General features: G+C 40.4%; 1 protein-coding gene across 1 annotated transcript in view; it reads left to right on the top strand.

Annotated features, from left to right (window-relative positions):
• The window catches only part of LOC136573254 (teneurin-3-like), a 447,176-nt gene that overhangs the window by 159,596 nt on the left and 265,098 nt on the right, over positions 1 to 22,482 (top strand). The window contains exon 3 of the mRNA XM_066574553.1: positions 9,147 to 9,216. The gene's annotated coding sequence lies outside the window, so the exon portion shown is untranslated. The remainder of the gene's footprint in view (positions 1 to 9,146; positions 9,217 to 22,482) is intronic.

Below are 22,482 nucleotides of genomic sequence, written 5' to 3'. Positions count from 1 at the left end.
GGACAACCCCTTTAAGCTGGACCTGGGAGAATCTATTGATCTGGTATATCTGGATTTTTCTGAAGCATTTGACACCGTGCCGCATAATAGGTTGATATATAAAATGAGGCAGCTCGGATTGGGTGAAAACGTGTGTATCTGGGTAAAGAACTGGCTCATAGATAGAAAGCAGAGGGTGTTAATAAATGGTTCGTACTCTGATTGGGCCACCGCTAGTGGGGTGCCACAGGGTTCAGTATTAGGAGGGGACTAGATGCATTTCTAGGGTCCTATGATATTACGGAATATAGACATTAAATAACCAGTGGGGTTGTTGATCCGGGTTAGGAAGGAATTTTTTGCCCCAAGGATGTCCTTCCCCTGGATAAACAAAGATGGGGAAGTAAGGAGGGTAGGGGGGGGGGGGCAGGCTGGGGTAGATGAACATTGTCTACCTTCAGCCTAACATACTATGTTGCTATGTATTATTCTCAAGAAAGTTAAAAAAAGCACATATTTTTTAAAGAATGATGCTAATGCCATGTTTATAGTCAGTAGCAGACTGCATCCACTTCTTAGTTATAGCTTACAGAATGAGTGCCAATGATTGACATAGGTTCTGTTTACATCTGCATCAGCAGCCTCCAGCACAAATCTGTCCCCAAATCCCAGATGAAATAGTGCACTATTTTGTTTTGGAAAATGTTGGAGGACATTAACCCCTTATTGACAAAGCTTTTTTGCTTTTTTCCATTTTCGATTTTTCCTCCCCGCTTTTAAAAAATCGAAACTCCTTTATTTTTCCATCAGTGTAGCTGTATGAGGGCTTGTGTTTTGCAGGACCAGTTGTATTTTTCAGTGGTGCTATTTAGTGTACCATATAATGTTTTTCCTCCGGTATAGTTTTGCGAGGGCTCATTTTGTGCAGTACGTCCTGTAGTTTCCATTAGTACCATTTTTGAATACATATGGCTTTTTGATCACTTTTTATTAGATTTTTTTCTTGACAACAGGGTGACCAAAAAAACGGATTTCTGGCATTCTTTATTTTTTTTTTCAGACGACGTTCACCGTGCTCGGTAAATAATGCATTGCTTTGATAGATTGGACTTCTACAGATGCAGTGATACCAAATATGTATTTTTGTTTTATTATTTAGATTTTTTAATTGTAAATATGACAAAAAGTTTTTTTTTACTTTTATAACTTCTTTTTAAATAAGTAATAAAACTTTATTGTTCTTATTTTTACATTTTCTTTTAGTCTCCAGGGGGAACCACAAGTGATGCTTTGATTGTTCCTGTAGTATGATGTAATGCCATAGCATTACATCATACTACAATCTGACAGGCAGTCTATTATGCCACCCCACGGGGATGGCTTGATAGGCATTCTGCTATTACAGCTCTGGGGGCTTTCAGAAGGATCCCGGCTACCATGACCACCACACAGCTCTCACGATCTTATCATGGGGGGGGGGGGGGGCCGTACCAGACCCCAGAACATCATGCAGGGATTTTAAATGCTGCTGTCAGATTTGACAATGGAATTTAAAGGCTTAACTGCCCCGATCGACCGCGCAGCTTGTCCAGGCTGTTGCCAGCGGGGTCAGCTGTAAGAAACAGCTGACACCTACAACGTATGGAGAGAGATAGCAGCGCAATCTCTTTCCATATACGTCCTGCAACGGCAGGATGTAAAAACACAATAGGGTGGTCACTAAGGGGTTAAGGAAGCTAAACGGATCTTATTATAGTTAACGTGGGCCGACCAATGGCATTTGCTTTCATCTTAGGATGGATCAGGGTTTCTGTTTCTCTCCTTCCATGATGGAACAGGAAAATGGAAACCCCGGGTGCAGATGTGAATAGTGCTTTAAAGGGGTTGTCCCGCAGCAGCAAGTGGGTCTATACACTTCTGTATGGCCATAATAATGCACTTTGTAATATACATTGTGCATTAATTATGAGCCATACAGAAGTTATAAAAAGTTTTATACTTACCTGCTCCGTTGCTGGCGTCCTCGTTCCCATGGAGCCGACTAATTTTCGCCCTCCGATGGCCAAATTAGCCGCGCTTGCGCAGTCCGGGTCTTCTGCAGTCTTCTATGGGGCCGCTCGTGTAGAATGCCGGCTCCGTGTAGCTCCGCCCCGTCACGTGCCGATTCCAGCCAATCAGGAGGCTGGAATCGGCAATGGACCGCACAGAAGCCCTGCGGTCCACGGAGACAGAGGATCCCGGCGGCCATCTTCAGCAGGTAAGTATGAAGACGCCGGACCGCCGGGATTCAGGTAAGCGCTGTGCGGGTTGTTTTTTTAACCCCTGCATCGGGGTTGTCTAAAATGGGACTGTGCTGTAACTAGAACCAGGTTGGAAAACGGCACATGAAGAAGTTCTGTTTTCTGTCATCTTACGTTTGAAAATCTCACACCAAAGGCTTGCAGCTGGCTGAGCATTCAATGCAAAGATGTAAAACAAGCATTCCTCATGGATGGTTAGCAGAAGAGATGCTTCATTAGAGGTACATTATTATTATGGCAAGAAACACCACTGACATGGAACCCTGTCTACTTAGTCCTGACAAACGGCTTACAGTCCTGACCTGGCCGTAGCGAGGAGATCACTGTTGGATGAAGCAGCTGATTTCAACAGTTTTTGACGACTATTGTTCATTTGTCAGTCAAATTCCGTTGTGCAAACAATCAATAACCAATGGCCTTTCAGAATTGTAACTTATCATTTGGGATTTTTCTGCTTGTAGTTGGCTAAGCGGTATAAGATGGGTGGTTTTATTATGCAGCTACTTATTCTATCTTCCACTGGCCATCTATGATTGTGTACAGTTGTAAAAAGCTATAATGGTGTAAGCCAAAAGTACAGTTTGATGTCTAGTGTCTAGTTTTGGTCCAGCCCTTGATTTCAGTACTGTTAAAGGGGTTGTCCCGCGCCGAAACGGTTTTTTTTTTTTTTTTTTAACCCCCCCCCCCCCGTTCGGCGCGGGACAACCCCTTTAACAGTACTGAAATCAAGGGCTGGACCAAAACTAGACACTAGACATCAAACTGTACTTTTGGCTTACACCATTATAGCTTTTTACAACTGTACACAATCATAGATGGCCAGTGGAAGATAGAATAAGTAGCTGCATAATAAAACCACCCATCTTATACCGCTTAGCCAACTACAAGCAGAAAAATCCAAAATGATAAGTTACAATTCTGAAAGGCCATTGGTTATTGATTGTTTGCACAACGGAATTTGACTGACAAATGAACAATGGTCGTCAAAAACTGTTGAAGTCAGCTGCTTCATCCAACAGTGATCTCCTCGCTACGGCCAGGTCAGGACTGTAAGCCGTTTGTCAGGACTAAGTAGACAGGGTTCCATGTCAGTGGTGTTTCTTGCCATAATAATAATGTACCTCTAATGAAGCATCTCTTCTGCTAACCATCCATGAGGAATGCTTGTTTTACATCTTTGCCCTGAATGCTCAGCCAGCTGCAAGCCTTTGGTGTGAGATTTTCAAACGTAAGATGACAGAAAACAGAACTTCTTCATGTGCCGTTTTCCAACCTGGTTCTAGTTACAGCACAGTCCCATTTTAGTGGCTTTAATTTATTGATCCCCGGCAGTGTGAAATGCGTTAGCGTTGGTTATTTTCCCTTATTTCTCTGATATAATAAAATCTAATGGAATATTGTTCATGTTTTCCACGAAATACAGTTTGAAAACTGACAACCACAACATATGTCATGTCTGAGTAAAGTGACTTTAAAAATCCATAAAGAATTTATGAATTTGTATCATGGAAAATTGATTTGAAAAGTGTGATTCATTGATCGGCCGTTTCACTGGTTGATTTATATATTTTAATTTACTGTGAGTTTACTTCATGGGCGCATGCAAGGCTACTCTGTCTCTGCATGCTACTGAGGTAACATTATATACAGGTGCCTTGTTCCCAGATGGAAGCTCGTAAACCATGCTACCGGTGTCAGCTCTGGGTAATTTTTAGATGTGTTTGTAGTGCTACAATTTTAATAGGATTACTTAAAAAAAAATCTTAAGAAGGGTTGAATGTAAAACTTAAGATGAAGCAAGAAACTTTTTTAGTTTCTTTGCTGAAGTTTTAAAGTTCTTTTTTAATGTGTGACTAGACTACACATCAGAATACTCATTGCTTTTAAGTCAGGAAAAGAGAGTGAAGAATTGGTTCACATGATGACCTGTACATTCAGTTACAAGCTGGTCTTAAAGTCAACTTTGTAACTAGATTTTAAGCATAAAAATATCACCAATTCCCAGTTGCAGTCATGATCTGACATAGGAGATCTGGCCAAAGTTGTAGATTTTGTTGAGCTAATGTACAATGTACTTAATAGGGCGGTTGTAGGTCTACTAGCTCTGACCTGAGGACAGCAATATGGAACATCTCAGCAAAGCTTAATCACCAGGCAATGCCAGGTGCAAAAAATAATAGATGGCAGCTTCATAATGACTTTGGCTTTGTATGCCTGCTACAATAACCTTCCAACTTAAAAAAAATGCTAATGCCATATATCATTCTGGAACCCGGGCTCACAACACATAGGTGCTATTTCCACAGTCTGTAGCAGATAATTAATATGAACCCCCAAGCCTTGTCGGCATGGATCCTATAAGCAGTGGAATGCCATAAGCCCATCCAATATCAGGGAGAATGCTGGCAATCTTCTTTATGTCCTCTGTCACATTAAGATAGATTCATTGGTTCTACTGACAACTTATTTGTTTGCCAAGTTCTCTTGAAAAGTGCATGCTCCATATGAGTCAGATGCAAGGAACAACTCCGAAAATGTAATGAAATTGTAAAATTGCTCTTAAGTAACCAAAAATCATTAAATAAAGAGGTTGTTTCATAAATAATTATTAATTACCTCCATTAAATTAAGCTAAATATAACAAGCTTACAATGGAAGTTGCTTTAAAAAAATGTTCCGTTGTCTAAATATTTTTGTTACATACTTGTTATGGCTCTTCCTACTGTTCTGTCCATTTCCTCTCTGTCTGGTGCCAGTGGTAACACATGCTCAGTAGATTAGTAAGACCACCTGGATCCTCTTGTACATGGCAGACTTACCATATATACTCGAGTATTAGCCGATCTGGGTATAAGCCGAGACAATAAGTTTCACCACAAAAAACTGGGAAAACTTATTGACTCGAGTATAAGCCGAGCTATACTCGAGTATATACTAGGTTAAAAAAAAACCCTCCATACTCACCTCCCAGCCGGCATCTGTGTCTGTGCGACAAGCTGCTTGAATTCTCCACGCTGTTATCCCCCGCCGTCCTCTCTGCTCGGCTCTGTCAGTGCTGTGTAAGTAAGCGCTGTGATTGGATTGAGCTCCAGCCAATCACAGCTGGCGCTCGATCCAATCACAGTGCTTACTTATACAGCACTGACGGCAGGGGATTTGAAAGCCGAGCAGGGAGATGACAGCAGGGAGAATTCTAAAGCAGCTTGACTGGTTGTAAATGATCGAGCACCGTCTGTGATTGGCTGACGCTCGATCCAATCACAGCTCTTACTTACAAAGCGCTGACGGCGGGGGATGACAGAGCCAAGCAAAGAGGACGGTGGGGGATGACAGCGGAGAGAATTCAAGCAGCCTGCCGCACCGCCGCCAGAGACATAGACATTGGCTGGGAGGTGAGTATGGGGGGCTTTTTTTTTAAAGCTTTCCCTGACTCGAGTATAAGCCGAGGGAGGCTTTTCAGCACAAAAAAATGTTCTAAAAAACTAGGCTTATACTCGAGTATATACAGTATGTCCCATTTAGATGGCATGATACTATGCTAAATGACTGCACGAGCACTGAGGTAACCAATAGGTTGTTGGAGTGTTGGAGTTGATAGAAGTGTTTAGACAGGCAGATACATGCTGGCTTCTCACTAACTCTTCGCTCAGCGCTTCTATGTGAAGCGCTGAGCGGGGGAGCGTTTACACTCAGCAAGAATCCTGCAATCCAGCAATGGTTTTTATGTGGGTTAAAAATGAGCGACCAACAAACTGTAAACAAATAGTGCACGATGTCTATGCATTTAGACAACGATTATTGCGCAAATTTGTTTGAACACATTTTGCACGCTAATTGTCCCGTGTAAATGACCATTAAGTGATTCCTGCTATTGTGCAAACCAGTACGAATCTCTTAACTAGAAATGGCATCTTTTCACTGGCATTTAGCATATTACAGTTGTAGGTGAATGTTTCAAGAGGGAATCAAAAGAACACCACGGGGTGCTATTGCAAGTATGTAAGAGCGATATTAAGATACAGAGGCTCTTTTTTTAATTGTTCACTTTGACAATATTTTACTATTTTACTCTATACATAATGGAAGTGCATATCAGCCCAATATGACGTATTCTTCATCACTTTTAACCTGGTTTTGACTCAAGGCATCTACACTTCTTGCACCCCTTGATGGTACATGACTTTGCTGTAGTGGTTCAAGCCTTGTACATTCTGTTAGAAGAAGCTACAGAAGAAGGCAAGTACAATGTGCAACTTATATCTCCAGCAGCTTGTTCTTAGCTTGATTCAAGAGTTTGCACAGTTGGAAAAAAAATGAAAGATTGTATGGTAGAAATTAATATGACGGCCTAAAGGTATATAGTCTTGATCAAAGCAAGGGATAGGTTTTCATTTAAGAAGCAGACTTTTGATGTATTAATCCATACAAAGATTGATTTGTGTGCTATCTTGAACATCCTTACATTTATATAATGAATAAAGTAAATTCACTGATCTGTGGGGTTCATAAAATGAAGTTACAGTATCAGTCAACGGTACCGAGGACCTTGTCCTGATATTGGGATGGATAAATGCAGTAAGACTATTAGGCAGTAACTGTCTCCACCTATTTTGCAGCCAATCTCATACGTGTTGAGAACGACTCTACAACAAGTGAGGGGTGAAATATATGAATATTGTATGTCTAACAATTTTTTACAAGAATGATTTGTTCCTTACAAAAGAAGATTATCAGTAAAGATGAGCGAGTATACTCGCTAAAGGCAATTGCTCGAGCGAGCATTGCCTTTAGCGAGTACCTGCCCGCTTGAGACAGAAGGTTCGGGTGCCGGCGCGGGGGAGCGGTGAGTTGCAGCAGTCATCAAGAGGGAGCGGGGGGGAGAGAGGGAGAGAGAGATCTGCCTGCCCGTGACGGACTCCGTGGAATTCCGCGGCGGAGCCCGTCACAGCCGTGTGCAGCCAGCCTTACAGTAAAAAGTGACAATCAGTATGGCTGTACTTCTGCTTCTCACATTTACACAAATAGCCACAGCTACTGAATAGAAAATGTCAATATTTCTGTAAATAGATGAAAAATATTTATTCAATTTTTGCAAAGTTATTATGACTTTTTACATTTTGGGTTTCTGAACTTCCTAAATGATGGTTTTTCATGTTCATTTCATCCTGTGATCCATTCTTCTTTTCAGTATTGAATGAAAATAAGGAGCAATAGACATGAACAAGAACACATGCTGGATCTTCCAGATCTAATATTCGGGACCTTTTATAAAATTCTAATGGTGTAACTGTGAGCCCAGTCTTTGCTCTTTTGTTTCGCAGCTAAGCCAGGTGATTGCTTTACACTTGGGAAATCCTGAAAGACTTGTCCACTTATCGGGAAATATTGGCAATGTCCTCCATCATCTTTTGTATTGACAATAAAACAGCTCTTATCATTTGAATATTAGATATGCAGTTATCAATCAACTTAGTGTTAGGAAATCATTTCCAGTGTAATTAAATGTTCTAATTCAAATGAAGTAGATTGTGCATACAAAAACAAATTGAGTGCAGTGCTTAGGAAGAGGACAACTAAAAACAGCATTTGGAGCCAAATAACCATTTACCTCACTGATGGAGAGAGACAACAATCTCAAGCACCCCTCATTACAGGATTACTCATTAACAGGTTAATCCAGTAAACTACGTTTTCCAGAAAATATATTTTATAGCAAGCAACCAAAAATCAGGTTCACATCAAAAGCACAGGTCCAACATGGCAAGTAATATACAGCCATGTAAATCAAAATTTATACGTTTAAGGCACTAACCATAGTGAATTACTAGAGAGTTTGGAGGAAACACCTTGCTATACTGGAATAAGGGGGGGGGGTGCTTGAGGGCTTATTCACAGGAGAGTATAGCGGCTGCGCTTTCATGGCTGGCTTATATACGCGACCATCTGATGCATTGGATTCCAATGCATCAGTTCAGATGGCTGATTTTCCGGTGCGTGAAAACAGCCTGCCCGAAAAGTTAGCGCATACGGGGCGCATTCTGGCTGGCCGTTCTGGAATTATCTTTCGGCAGGAATACGGTGGCCGGTCCCATAAACTCCTAAGAGCGCTGCCTGAAAAGGGAGGTGGGAGGAAGTTTAGCATCATCTCCACTAAACTCCCTTCCCTCACCCTCTCTGTCCCTTGCTGGCTGTTGGCAAAGGGAGGGGGTGGGACAGGGCGGGAGATTGTCACACTAGCTCCTGCCCCACCCCGCCCCCTGCCTTTGCCAACAGATGGCAAGGGGCGGAGACAGGGAGGGAAGGGTAAGGGAGTTTAGCGGAGATAAACTCTCTCCCCCCACCCAATGGTATTCCGGGTGCAGAGTATACTCACCGCACCTAGGCTGTCTGAATGGGCAAAAAAAAGGGAGATGCAGCCATAACTTGGTCACAGCTGCCTCTCATCCATACGATTTTTGGCCTTGACGCGGCCAACCGAAAACCGCAATGCCCGTGTGAAGGAGCCCTGAGACTGCTGTCTCCCCACTCAGTGAAGAAAGTGGCAATTTGGCTCTAGATGATTTCTTAAATAATTAGTGGTCCTCATCATGAGTGCTGCACACATCTTTGTATTTACATTTTTATTACTAGTTCCATTGTGCTTCATCAGACTTGGGTCAGCGCTCTCCCCTCGCAAGGCAAATATCTGTATGACAGGAAGCATGACCCAAGTGCAGGGGGTCAAGTACATTTGTCTCCCCTGTAAACTCAGATGAGTAACTTCATCACCTCCCATTCTTGTTAATGTTGTTTAAATGAAGGGGATTGGAATTGATTCTTTTTCTAGGTTTTCTCTTCATTTTCCTGTTTTTTTTTCTTTTATTACAGGTTTCATCACTTTCCCCAATACAAGGTTGAGAAGATTCCTCAACACAGATGAAATGTACTAAGATTTCAGGTTAGTGAGTGTAGATATACTGCTCTGACATTTGTATGTAGTACATTATCCCTAATTAAATATTAGTCCAGTATGTTAAATTGCACTGTGACATTCAAAGTTGCTGAAAAGAAGACAGTATTTTTATAGCCTCATATTGCAAGGGCACTTTAATAATCTTGTGGTTCTATCTAGGAAGCTCATAATAGTTAAGTACAGTATTCAGACATTTTTTGTGCACGTACCGAATATTGAGCCATTTCAGTCCTGGATGCAGGAGAGATGAATTCATTGTAGTCATCACACTTTAAGACTATGACCTGCAACATAAGAGTTCTTAAAACCACGGCAGAATAGTGTGCTTAAGTCATAAGGCCATGTTATTTCCTTTCCAGAAATCATAATGTTATAAGTGACACATTGGGGATGGGTTAATTCATCATTCAATGACTGCAATTATGAGCAGGTCAATTTTCAGTCCACTTTGTACCTGCAAATCAACTTTCAGAAAAAGTGGAGTATATAATAAATGCTATTTAAATGGCAGTTATTGCCGATGAGTAATTTTTAGTTCTTATATGAACAAAATATATCAGTTAGGAGAATATGGAAATATTAGTAATATATCATCATAATCATAGACCTTGGTTTGATTTGAACCAGAGCACCACTTGTGTAATTCCAATGTCCTACATGTATTTGCACACATACGTTACTGATTTTTCTGTAATTCCTTTATTTTTCCCATATTAGAGTTGAGAACAATATGACCAACACAGTAGATTGTATTAGTTTTATTAAAGGGTTTCCTGGGACTAGAACATCATAACAGGATAGATCATCAGTGTTGGATTGGTGGGGGTCTAACCATGGGCTCTATTCCTCTAAGCTCTACACTTTGGAAAGAGTTAAAACAATAATCTAGCAAGGCTAACAAGACCAATGGAGCCCAGAGTTTACAAGGAACAATGCCCCTGGCAACCCCATCTGTCAACAGAGTAAAGGCAATAATCATCAGAACTAAAAGAATAAAACATCAATGTACTTAGAGTAGACCATCAGTATTTGCCCAGTGGTAGTCTGGCCTCTAAGACCCCCAACAATCATTGGAATTAAGGGGTTGTGTCCCCTTTAATGTTCATCCAGGCATAATCAATGTGCTACCGTGCCAGGTACTGCAGCTTAGTCCCAATGTAATGGGCAACTGTTGTGTCTTAATTAACAATGAAAGTACTTTGACCTCTTAATTCAGATGGTCGTTGTTGGCCCGAGAAGTTGGATTCCCACTAGTGAAACATTGGTGACCTATCCTAAGAATAAGGGTGGCCATACACATTAAATAGCTGGTTCATTTGGCAGCCAGCATTCTTGGTCAACACCTCCAAAGATATGCAGGTTCGTGTCTTCAGAATATAAAGAGGGGACTGAGATGCTGCTAGACACCTCTGCCAGCAACTCGTCCTCCCAAGAAGAAAAGGATCGGGCTGTTGAATTTCCAATTGTCTGATCCTCCTTCCCCTCGTCATTGGGGATGAGTTAGAAGGCTAACATACACATTAGCTGACTGGCCTGACTGTTTGACCAGTATACACTTAATATGTATGGCCACCCTAAGGGCTCATTCACACAGATGTATTTATTTTCAGTCCATGAATATGCTACGTATTCACAAATTGAAAATCTGCATATTCATTGTGTAGTTTGCACCATATCGCATTATTTTTGCTTGCATAGAAAACACAAGAAGGCCCATTGATTTCATGCACAAATATATATGAATCATGCATATTCACTGTGTATTAGAGCAGTCCTATAAGTTTCAATGGCCTATTTTGGTCCACTGTTATGGGTCGGTACTGAAAGTACCTAATGAACATCTGCCCCCTTCCTAATTAGAAGCTCAAGAGCGGTGCATGTATGAGAAGAACCACACGGACACCTGCTGTTCGGCTGAATGATACTTCCTTTATTGCGACAGGTTACACAAGTTTATATAGATGCTGTCTGTGTCGGGTGCATAGTTTAAACGTCACAGTGTACAAGTCCATTGCTGATTGGCAGTTGCCTTATATGGGTTTCTTCCTCTAGGTCCTCGACGTCATCATCTTAGGTCCATTCCTGGACGGAGGCGCCATCTTGAGCACATTGTTTCAAGCACGATGGGAGGGGGAGCGAGCTGCCTGCTATTTCCAGCATAGCAGCCATTTAAGCGAGCGTCATTATTAATAAAAGCAGAAGTACATATGAAAGTATAAAAGAATAGACATTTTAGTCGGTCCACTACACATAATATGAACCTAAATAGGATATGCTGCATTGCGTGAAAAACACAGATCTAAATACCACAATGAAAATCCATGGCGTTTCGGCACTGCGTATTACACTCATAAAGCATTGGTGCGTAATACACAGCATAAATACGCCTGTCTAAATGAGGCCTAAGTCATTATTGTTTGAACCCTGGAAAACCTCTTTAAACTCTTTTTTTTAAAGCGCAACCATCAGAAGGCACTATCTAGTTGCAAAAAATTGCCATATATTCAGTGGGTATCAGAAATATTGTTGCGTTCCTGTAAGTTATGCTCCTTAGTTTATAAACTGTATCATTCACTGTAATTAAGTTCAGTTGACATGCCCTATTGGCTAACAAAAATACATGATGGTAATGTGAGCTTTCGAACCTATGCAGGCTTCTGCTTAAGGCTTAAATGAAATAATAATAATAATAATAATCTTTATTTGTATAGCGCCAACTTATTCCGCAGCGCTTTCAGGCATGGATAAATGCAAAACAATTACAATATAAGGTACATTGGGTTAGACACAAATGGGTTGAGGGGGGTACAGGAGGTGCAGGGGGTGGGGAACACAGGCAATAGGAAATTTTATGTACAGATCATTTATCAGAAGGCAAACAGGGTGGAGCACCATAGGGAGGGGCGAAGGACTAGGTCAGGAGATTTGGTATGCTTCCCTGAAGAGGTGCGTTTTTAAGGCACGTCTGAAATTTCGTGCATCAGGAATTGTCCGGATGCCTTGGGGTAGAGCATTCCAGAGGATGGGTGCTGCTCTAGTGAAGTCCTGTAGGCGAGCATGAGAGGTTCGTATTACAGGGGCGTTTAGTCTGAGGGTGTTAGCCGATCGGAGTGAGCGCGCTGGGTGGTGTACTGACAGTAGATCCAACACACAAAAAGCAACTTATCCCTGTAATGTAAGGAGATGCAACACCTGCTCGCATGTATGGACCACGGACAGGATACAAATCCCCAACAGACAACAGGACTATGAGATCCCCGGGACATTCACATGTTCCACGTCCAATGTTGTGTACCTGATCCGGTGCAGTAAATGTCCTGTTGGGGGCTTTAACGTTGGAGAAATAGGACAAAAACTTAAAGTGAGGATGAGGTCTCATCATCACACAATTAAACAGAGAATTACGTGTGGCCGAGCACTTTTCTAGTCATGGACACAGATAGAAGATATAAAAGTAATGATACTGAAGTAGAATTTCAAGTCACAAAGTCATAGAAGAATTTGGGAGTATAAATTTATAACAACTTTTGATACTTTTAATAGAGGGCTAAATTCTTCACGAAGAATAGCACAGATAACACTGCTGGCCTGGTGACTCCTTAGCATTAATTCAGGAACCATAAAACCTTCACTCCCTTATCAGTGACTAAAGATGTTTGTATTTTTGTTGTAGTATTCTTTTACATGCAAATTATTCACATCCATGTCTGTGCCTGTCATAAGTATGCTTGTATATATATGTATGCCTCTGCAGATCTATTAAATTTAAGCCTGAAGCAGAGCCCTGCGTTGGTTTCAAAGCTCCCATTACCATCATGTGTTTTTGTTAGCCATTAAAAGGTATCGTATCTACAAGATTTCTTGGTTTCTCTCACTGAGAACAATCACATTTTTTTCAAATAATGATGCGTGGTTTCATTTTTTTCGGACATTTTTACCTGTACTTAACTTTCATACTAAAGATTTTTTATTAATGGCTTCTTTGTGCTGTTCTATTTCTGAACATGTCCTTAAACTGCATTGAGAATTTCGATGTATGATAATGCCCTGACAGAACACATAGCTGCATGACTAGACCAGATATCCATGTAGTGGATGGTCTATGTCTTGTTTTCTCACAGTATTTGAAGACTGGCATACAGAGTGCATGCACCAGGGTCTGTTCTCTCACATAATGACTACAGTGGGCCATTGTTCAGTGATATAGCCTTGGCTTATATTGCATTGAGATTTGCCTTGTCGCTATCACTCTATAGAAGTAGACTTTGTTGTCACAGAGAAGTGTCATTGCTCAATTCAAGCTGTACAGGAAAAAACTGTTACTTTTATAGTTTTAGATTTAGATTGTTATTTCACTGATAGTGTAACACTACAATTTTTGTTAGTTTTCACAGATTTATCTTATTCAGATACATAACATACAATAATCAGCAGTTGTAACTGGAAGTTGTGGCTTATGAACAGCATTTTACGGGAAGCTTTGTGTTATAAAGTATCTTTTAGGCTACGCTGTTATACAAGTATTCGGTATGTCCCTAAGTTTACCTCTATCTTCTGTGCACTGCTAGTTCACTTTGCAGAGTAGACACAAAACTGGTTTAACCCTTTCCAATCCACTGTCTGACCTCTGAAGTCATTATGATTTAAGGCTGTACAGCTTCGATGTTGGAAGACGTCTGTCGGGGTTCTCTTACTGTATATTACCAGCCTCTCTGCTGTCGGAGCCTATCCAATCTGTCACCTCATGTAGTACTGGTTTTAGCCAGCATATAGCTCTGTTGTATAACGGCAGGAAAATAGTAAGCCCCCCTAGGAAACCCAGGATAAAAATTGGATTGGAAAGGGTTAAAGAAATAAAGCTAAGAAAAAAATGAATAATTATGCATAAAAGAGTTCAAAAAGTTGAGACGCAATGTTATTTGGTTAAAGCTGAAGCTAGTAGTACCTAATGAGTCAATGAAATCTATATTTCTACATGCTTGGAAATTAATTATGATAATGTACTGTAATAGTTTTCTCCTTGTAAGTGAATTTGACCACAGTATATACCTTATAGTATCCTTTCATACTGCTGTGTCCATCTAAAATGTCGTGGACAAGCTATTAGCACTTGACATCTTGACTCTTCTCACTACATCAATCAATTATGTCTGGAAATTAAATTCATGCCACTGGTTATTTTTGCCGCAAAGAAATTTTTGGTTGAGTTTATGGCTTGTCCGTTAATGATAATCTTGTACTTGTTATCCTCTCCTCTCAGGTAAACTAATCATAAGGTGTCTTAGGAACCTTTTACATGGGAAGATTGTTGGGCGTAGAAGTGTCTGAAGTTGTTCCATCAATGATTGCTCCTGTGCTTTCATGCAGGGGTGATCATTGCTCAGTGAATGTAGGCAGAGTGGGCTGAAATAGTTTCAGCTGACCGCCTCCATTTACAGTAAACAGGCAGTTGGTCAAAGATTAATGATGGCCTGTTTATACAGCCTGATCGTCATTTGATTTTTATGCTTTCACGATCTGAACGACAAACGATAGGCAAATGACTTATCGTTCGTCAGTCAGTCACTGTAAGAATTTACAGTGAATGATATCATTCAGGTTCTACAATCTAGTGAGAAGCTGAACAATAATCGTTCCATGTAAAAGGGCCCTTAGTTCTATGATATAATCTATGATCAATTGTTTGGGTTGGAAAACCAATGTATCCAGACACCTCTTGAGCAGCTCATCTCCAAGGGAGGCAATGGATCTGACAGATTAAAATCTAAATCCAACCACATCAGTCAAAAGCTGGAATGGACAACTATCCGTCCCGACTTTGAATTTCAGCATCCAATGCTTTTGTTCCCCCTGAACATAAGCAGCCAATAGAACTGTCTGGCTGCGGCTATCTCAACCCTCCCTATTGAATACATATGAACAGTTGGACAGTCATTCATGTGTATGGGGGAGTAGTAAGAAATAGCTGTTCATCAGCAGATCATTCAGCCGAAGGTATATGGGCACTTTTAGATTCTTGACCGATCTTGGTTAGCTTAATGGCCCTTTTGCATTTGTTTGAACGATTTTTCAGTGAAAATCAATAAGTGTGAACGAGCCTTTAGATATGGAGAGTTTATCCTTTAAATAAACGTCTGATTAGATAAACACAGGCATAAACAAGTAAAAAAAATCTGCTGAATTATACGGCATACGCAAACCTAGACCGCAAAACTTTGAACCAATTGCCAAATGCTTTATTTTCGCAGCTTCTTGTTATGTTACTGCAATGATATTTTCAGCAGGCTAAAGTTAGAAGTCATATATCTTTAACCATATCATAATGAAAGTCATACAGAAGTAAAATATTGTTGCTTGCTCTTTTAATGAGACTTTCTACCTAAACTGATAACGCACCAGAAAATATAAGGCTTTCAGTTGACCTGTCACATTCTAAGAAATTCTGTCTCTGGAAAAAATTTTAACGATCGATATGCCTATGGTTACAGCTATTACAGGGGTTGTCACCCATCTTATTAAAACTCCTAAATGGCAAATATGACTAACTATGCGGTAATTTTTTTAGGCAGGAATATATTTTTACACAACTTACTCAATTTGCAATTCAGGGGGTGAGAAAGCTAATTCATTTTGGCAGTTCATTTTGAGTCAAGCAGCTTTTCCACACTCAACGTCAGAACTCAATACTTACTTTTTATTGCAGGTGAATACTTTCAAAGGTAACAGGCTCCATTTATTTTTGTTTAAGACGAATACAAAAAGTTTTCACAAGACTTTGAAAAGTAAAGGAAATTTATATAATCGCAGGATATCAATTGCTTGGAGATTTTGCCACTTTGACACCTGGCAGAAAACTCCGTCACAGACAAACGCTCACCAAAATTTGCATGTTTTATATGCAAATTTTCCTGCATATTTGCAAGGGGGTTGCTGTGGATTTACTAAGGGTAAAATCTGCAGCAATTCCCTAACAAATCTGCATCGAAATTTGCATGTAAAGTGTGGAATTTTGGTCCAGATCTATCCGAAGTGGAATTTTCCACCGAGGGTGTATGTACCCTAAAGCTCATCGTCTAGAACAATCTGGGAAATTGGAAGGCAGAGAAAGAATAAAGTTTCCTTTTCATTAATCACATGGAACTTCACTTTTATCTATTTGTTTTGGAAGATGAGCATTTGATGTATATTTTTAATTTAGCTTTACTAGGAACTTTCACAATTACTATGCAGCCACTCCGAATACTATGAAATATAAGCACTGGCAGTGTCAGAAAATAATAACTGACTGTTTAATTATGGCAAGGATAAGTACACATAACAAACAAGGCTCAGACGGGGCTGTTTTTCAGAACTGTATTTGTCACACCGAGTACGTCGTTATTATTTGTCTTGCCTAAGCAAACAGACTAATGGCTGCCTAAGAAGGTGTCTGGGGATGCATGTCAAACACTAGGTGTATCATGCATTCAGACTGGTGTTGGGGTGGAAAAGTCACTGGTTAGGGGGATGGGTGCAGTGACCTTGTTCTCTCAACATTCTGTCTTTACACTGAAAGGAACAGATGAGTTCCTGAATTATTTACAACTCTGAAAGCTTATAATTGTTAACAGTGGTGGCAGCAGCAGCATATAGAGGCAGTGTTGTTCGGTGTTTTTTTCATGAAAATGTCTGATCTCGTAAATCATCAAAGTGTACACTTTACTAGGCTGTCTTTCAAAATTTTGATGCTTGTTTTTAGATTTTTCATACTTGAAAATTCTGCATTTTGGAACAATTCCCCGTTACTATCTTTCAGTAGAATTTACTATGTATTTTTGTCTTTTGTTTATTCATTACATTTTCAATTTTACGAAATTGTAAAAACCTACTCAATGAAATCCACCATTAACCCTTTCCAATCCAATCTGTATCCTGGTTTTCCTAGGGGTCATACTCTTTTTTTCTGCCGTTACACAACAGCACTATATGCTGGCTAAAGCCAGTACTGCATGAGGTGACATGTTGGATAGGCTCCAACAGCAGAAAGGCTGGCAATATACAACAAGAGAACCCCGACGGACGTCTTCCAACATTGGAGCTGTACAGCCGTAAATCATAATGTCTTTAGACATAAGACAGTGGATTGGAGAGGGTTAATCTCTTGAATTTAATTATGATGAATTTTAATTATATTACATAAAACTACAAAAACCATGTACAATATAAAGTCCTTATAGGACTGGCATAAAGTGCAGAATTATTACTGCTAGGATTGTGGTTAGTGAGCTGGTTGTCAAATGTCACCGTAAGCTACAACCAAAGTGTTCCAAACTCTTTAATGCCACCGACAAAAAAGTTTCTATGACACAAAATATGATCCTCACCTTCTCACGTCCGTAGATGGACCCTCATCGTAATGGACCATTGAATGACGTTATTGATTGAATACTCTAATTTCTATTCAGAATTTCACTGAAATCAAGGTTTTCAGGTGTTAAAGGGGACATGTCATGTGTATGGCAGCATGGCAGCGTGCTCTGTAACTCTGCAGACTCTCATTCTATGGCTGCCTGTTTTTTCTTGACACTCATCTCTATTTGCCTGCATGAACTCTGCATAGATTTGACTCCCACCACTGTCAATGTGTCAAGTGGGCAGTCTTTACTCACTGTCAATGGCTTTCCTCCACCCACTGGCATCACCTACTAGTGAGCAGAAGAGACCTCCTACTTGACACATTGACAGCGCTGGGAGCTAGATCTAAGAAGAGCTAATATAGGTAAAAAGAGGTGAGTATCAAGAACGCATGGGCAGAGATAGGGTCAGCAGGGCTGCGACTGCAGAGCTATTCAGCCACCCTGCTGAAATAAACACTCGGCAGACCATCTTTAAAGGCTTTTTTGATTCTGTGTTGGGCTGTGAAACAACCATGATACATGTATCAATAAATATGGATTGCAAGAGCCTTTGAGAGTTATGAGTAAAGTTTGATTACTTAATATAGAGGACTATAAGGTGCTAGGCTTAACGAAGATAATAAAGTACATTTCTATTACTTAGAGAATATTTTATGAACCCCACATGCTCTTTTAGCAGAGCTTATAGCAGTCTGCGCCATCTTTTTTTTTTATTTTACAAAATTGCCCCGTCTTCTGCAGTTTCATTAGAACTTTAGTCATTGATTTTATTCCCTGTATTTTGTGCTGAAACTTCCCACTATTGTCCATTGAGGGTTTTTTTCCTTTCCTCTCGACCAAAAGTAGATCTGCAAGATCAGGAAGTTGGTAAAGATTTTTTTGTAACCTATTATGTAAACTATTATTATAACAGTGATGATTATTATACTGTATTAAAGGGGTTGTGTCAAGAATTAAAGTTATCCCTTAGCCATAGAATAACTATGTGATCAGTGGGGGTACAACTGTTGGCGCATGAGTATGGGGACCCTGAAGATCCCAGAATGAATGGTTTCAGCGTCTGAAATGAATGGAGTCCTATGCAAATGCTCTGCCAGCATTCCATTGACAGTGGGAAACAGAACCCCAAATCTCATGGTCGGTAAGGGTCCCAGTGGTCAGACCACCCACTGATCAGATAGTTATCCCCTATTTTGTGGATAGGGTATAATGTTAAATCCTAGTGAAACCCCTTTAGCTTCTCCTTACTCTATGATAGATATGTAACATTAAATTATATTTTGTACTTTATTAAGTTAATGCATTGATTTTAGATTCATGACTCCAAGTTACTGTTTCACATACTGATTCTCTTAGAACAAAGAGGCTTCTGTACAGGGGATTCACTATTTGCAGCCAGTAATCTTTGGTGGAGTCAGTTACAATTTGTCTAACAGACCAAAGCCTTGGAAATGGTGATTGCATCCTCTCTATCGAGCTGTTTTCAGCTTTCTTACAAGTCATTTGTGATGAACTATTTCAAGATAAGTTGTCTGTTTACAGAAGCCTGAGTGACATAAATCCGTGTAGTATAAGGTTATCATGTTTGAAAATACCACAATGCAGGCTGCAACATCTGTTTCTTAGTAACCCTTCGCGCACAGATTACAAATATCTCAGACCAGAAAGTCAGGTCTTATTCTCTAGCTAGAGCTCCTCACTCTGGCAATTGCATGGCACATGTAGCTTTCTTCATAGACATTACAAGAACTATGGACTCATTTTAAAATATTCTGTTAGCTACAATTCCATAAATATCAATTCTACAGTAAATATCATTGCATAATGTATTCCCTTTAGCTTCTACTGTGCAATGAAAGTGACATATAACAAATTCCCAACTTTATTTGACATTAGCTATATAGTCAGCCACTCTTGTTGTCCATGAACTGTGTCTGGCACTATATATATATATATATATATATATATATATATATATATATATATATATATATATATATATATATATATATATATATATATATATATATCTTTTTTATTTAGATATGGATGAAATGCAATAACAAACACATCCTATTTCTGAAAAGGGAAAAATTAGATTTTCTTTATAATCCCTGTCCACCCCTTTAAACTGCATTCATTCATTGGCCTCCAAAACATCAAAGTTGAATTTCTCTACTGAATTGACACCAAGTATTATGATACTGGACCCTATAAGACAAGTATGGACCTAACTAGGTTGCGGTCTTTCCATATCTTATTGCGTTACATGATTTTTACATCTAAATCTTCATCTACTTTATAGTCCATTTTAATTTGAAGACACATGGTTATGGATGGAAACCCATGTAAGATATAACATTAAACAACTTTATCATTGCATCCTATATTAGACATTCTCATCAAATGGATGCTGCAATGGTTCTCCCAGCTTTGCAGACCCCTGCACAACAGCAGAAGAAATGTAAATGTGAGAGGACAATGGGTTTAGGATTGGGGTCTCCCGGAGTTTCCAGGATTAACTTAGAATCAGGCCAAGGTATAGAGAGCCATTCTGACTCTAAGACCAGGAGCGTCGAATCCAGTTTTTTCTGGCTCACCACGGTTCCTTTGTCCTCCTATGTGGGCAAGGGTGCAAGAGAATTATGTCCTGGTTCCTGCCATGTTGGTTCAGGAGAGGGTCGGGTTCGAAAGCATGCAAGGTTGGTGGCCATGGCATGGAGACTTCATAGATACAGACAGTATAAGTCGGAAGTAGACATCTTGCAGAAAACAAACTTTAATAACAGTATGAACAGTTAAACTTAAGATGATCCCCATCCCCAGGTATTATAGATCCACAGCAGCAGTCCTTCAATATAATCAGTGTCTGTACGTCAGAGTTAACCAAGTCCTTACACGGTTACAGGAATTAAAGTCTCTCTCTTCATTCTTTGGGATGAACTGGGCCATACAACAGAAGAGAGGGGAATGACGAGGCAGCAGTATCTAAGATTTCACTAAAATTACTCCTTTTCTTTGTGAGGAGTTCAAGCCCATAGGGCAGCCACTGCTTCCCTAGAGAGTTTTCAGGAGACGTTCCTTACCCCTTTTTCACAGTGTAGCTGTACTTTTTCTCACCGGTTCTTGTGGCTTTCCCTGCTGCTCTTTCCCACCTCCTCAACGCCATAGGTACAACATAATGCTGTAACAACTAATACATGTTAAAACATGTTCTTCCCATATATAATGTTACATTTTGGCCATTAAAATTAATAGACATCCATGTAATACATGGACTGCCCGAGTCTGCCGCAATAAAGACAATAGCTGAAGACATCCTATATGACAGCCATATACCTTATATATAGAAAGGCACTGTCTTGCAAGACAACTGCCTTAAAGGAGTTATCTAGCCTCAAATGTTTGAGAAAGATTTGCTCAGGGTGATGAAAAAATGTAAAAAAAAGCCATATTCGCTTCACTCTTTTCCCCTCTACTCCCATTCCGCTGATGCCTGAACCTCCACTGCTTCCCATTTCCTGCTGCAGCAGTAATAATAATAATAATAATAATCTTTATTTGTATAGCGCCAACTTATTCCGCAGCGCTTTCAGGCATGGATAAATGCAAAACAATACAACAATTACAATATAAGGTACATTGGGTTAGACACAAATGGGTTGAGGGTGGTACAGGAGGTGCAGGGGGTGGGGAACACAGGCAATAGGAAATATTATGTACAGATCATTTATCAGAAGGCAAACAGGGTGGAGCACCATAGTGAGGGGCAGGGGACTAGGTCAGGAGATTTGGTATGCTTCCCTGAAGAGGTGCGTTTTTAAGGCACGTCTGAAATTTCGTGCATCGGGAATTGTCCGGATGCCTTGGGGTAGAGCATTCCAGAGGATGGGTGCTGCTCTGGTGAAGTCCTGTAAGCGAGTATGTGAGGTTCGTATTACAGGGGTGTTTAGACTGAGTGTGTTAGCCGATCGGAGTGAGCGGGCTGGGTGGTGTACTGACAGTAGGGAGGCGATGTATGGTGGTGCAGCGCCATGCAGAGCTTTGTGAGTGAGGTAGAGGAGTTTAAATTTAGTTCTGCAGTGGATGGGCAGCCAATGCAGCGACTGGCATAATGCAGAGGCGTCTGAATAACGACTGGATAGAAAAATGAGTCTAGCTGCTGCATTTAGTATGGATTGGAGCGGAGCGAGTCTAGTGCGGGGGAGGCCAATGAGTAGCGAGTTGCAGTAGTCAAGCCGGGAGTGGATGAGCGCAACCACGAGCGTCTTTAGCGTGTCCGTGGTTAGTAGCTATGATGTCATGACACAGGGACATATGACTGCTGCAGCCCATCAATGGCTTACTTCCGCCACTGATAAGCTGCAGCAGTCACATCTCCCTGTGTCATGACATCATCACTGCTACTGCAGCGGCAAACGGATATCAGGAGAGGATCGGCATCAGTGGAATGGTGCAGAACAGATCAGGTGAACATGACTTTTTCATGTTTTTCCATCACCCTGAGCAAATGTAAGCCTATCTATCCATTCACATGTCCATTTTTCAAAGTCGTGTTTTGAAAGCACAGCGTGACAAATTCTTTGCGTTTTTGCCTCCATATTGCTGTTCTTTTCCATACTAAACAATATTTAACAGTTAGAAAAATATATGTTGGCAAATACTGTTGAAAATACTGATGACATACGGTTGTAATGTCATCTGGAACACCTCCGTAATACGGTTCCCTATGACGGACATGTTTCCATACGCTCAATGGAAACTGACCTTTTGTAGTGGAGGCTAATATTTACCATATGTGTAGGTTGTGCAGTCATGTTACTAAGCAGTAAGTAGCTGTATTGTCAATAAGTTA

Source organism: Eleutherodactylus coqui, chromosome 7 (assembly GCF_035609145.1).
Source record: "Eleutherodactylus coqui strain aEleCoq1 chromosome 7, aEleCoq1.hap1, whole genome shotgun sequence".
NCBI classification, from domain to species: Eukaryota; Metazoa; Chordata; class Amphibia; order Anura; family Eleutherodactylidae; genus Eleutherodactylus; species Eleutherodactylus coqui.
Note: the sequence above shows the minus strand (reverse complement) of the source record. Positions and strands in the feature narration are given on the sequence as shown.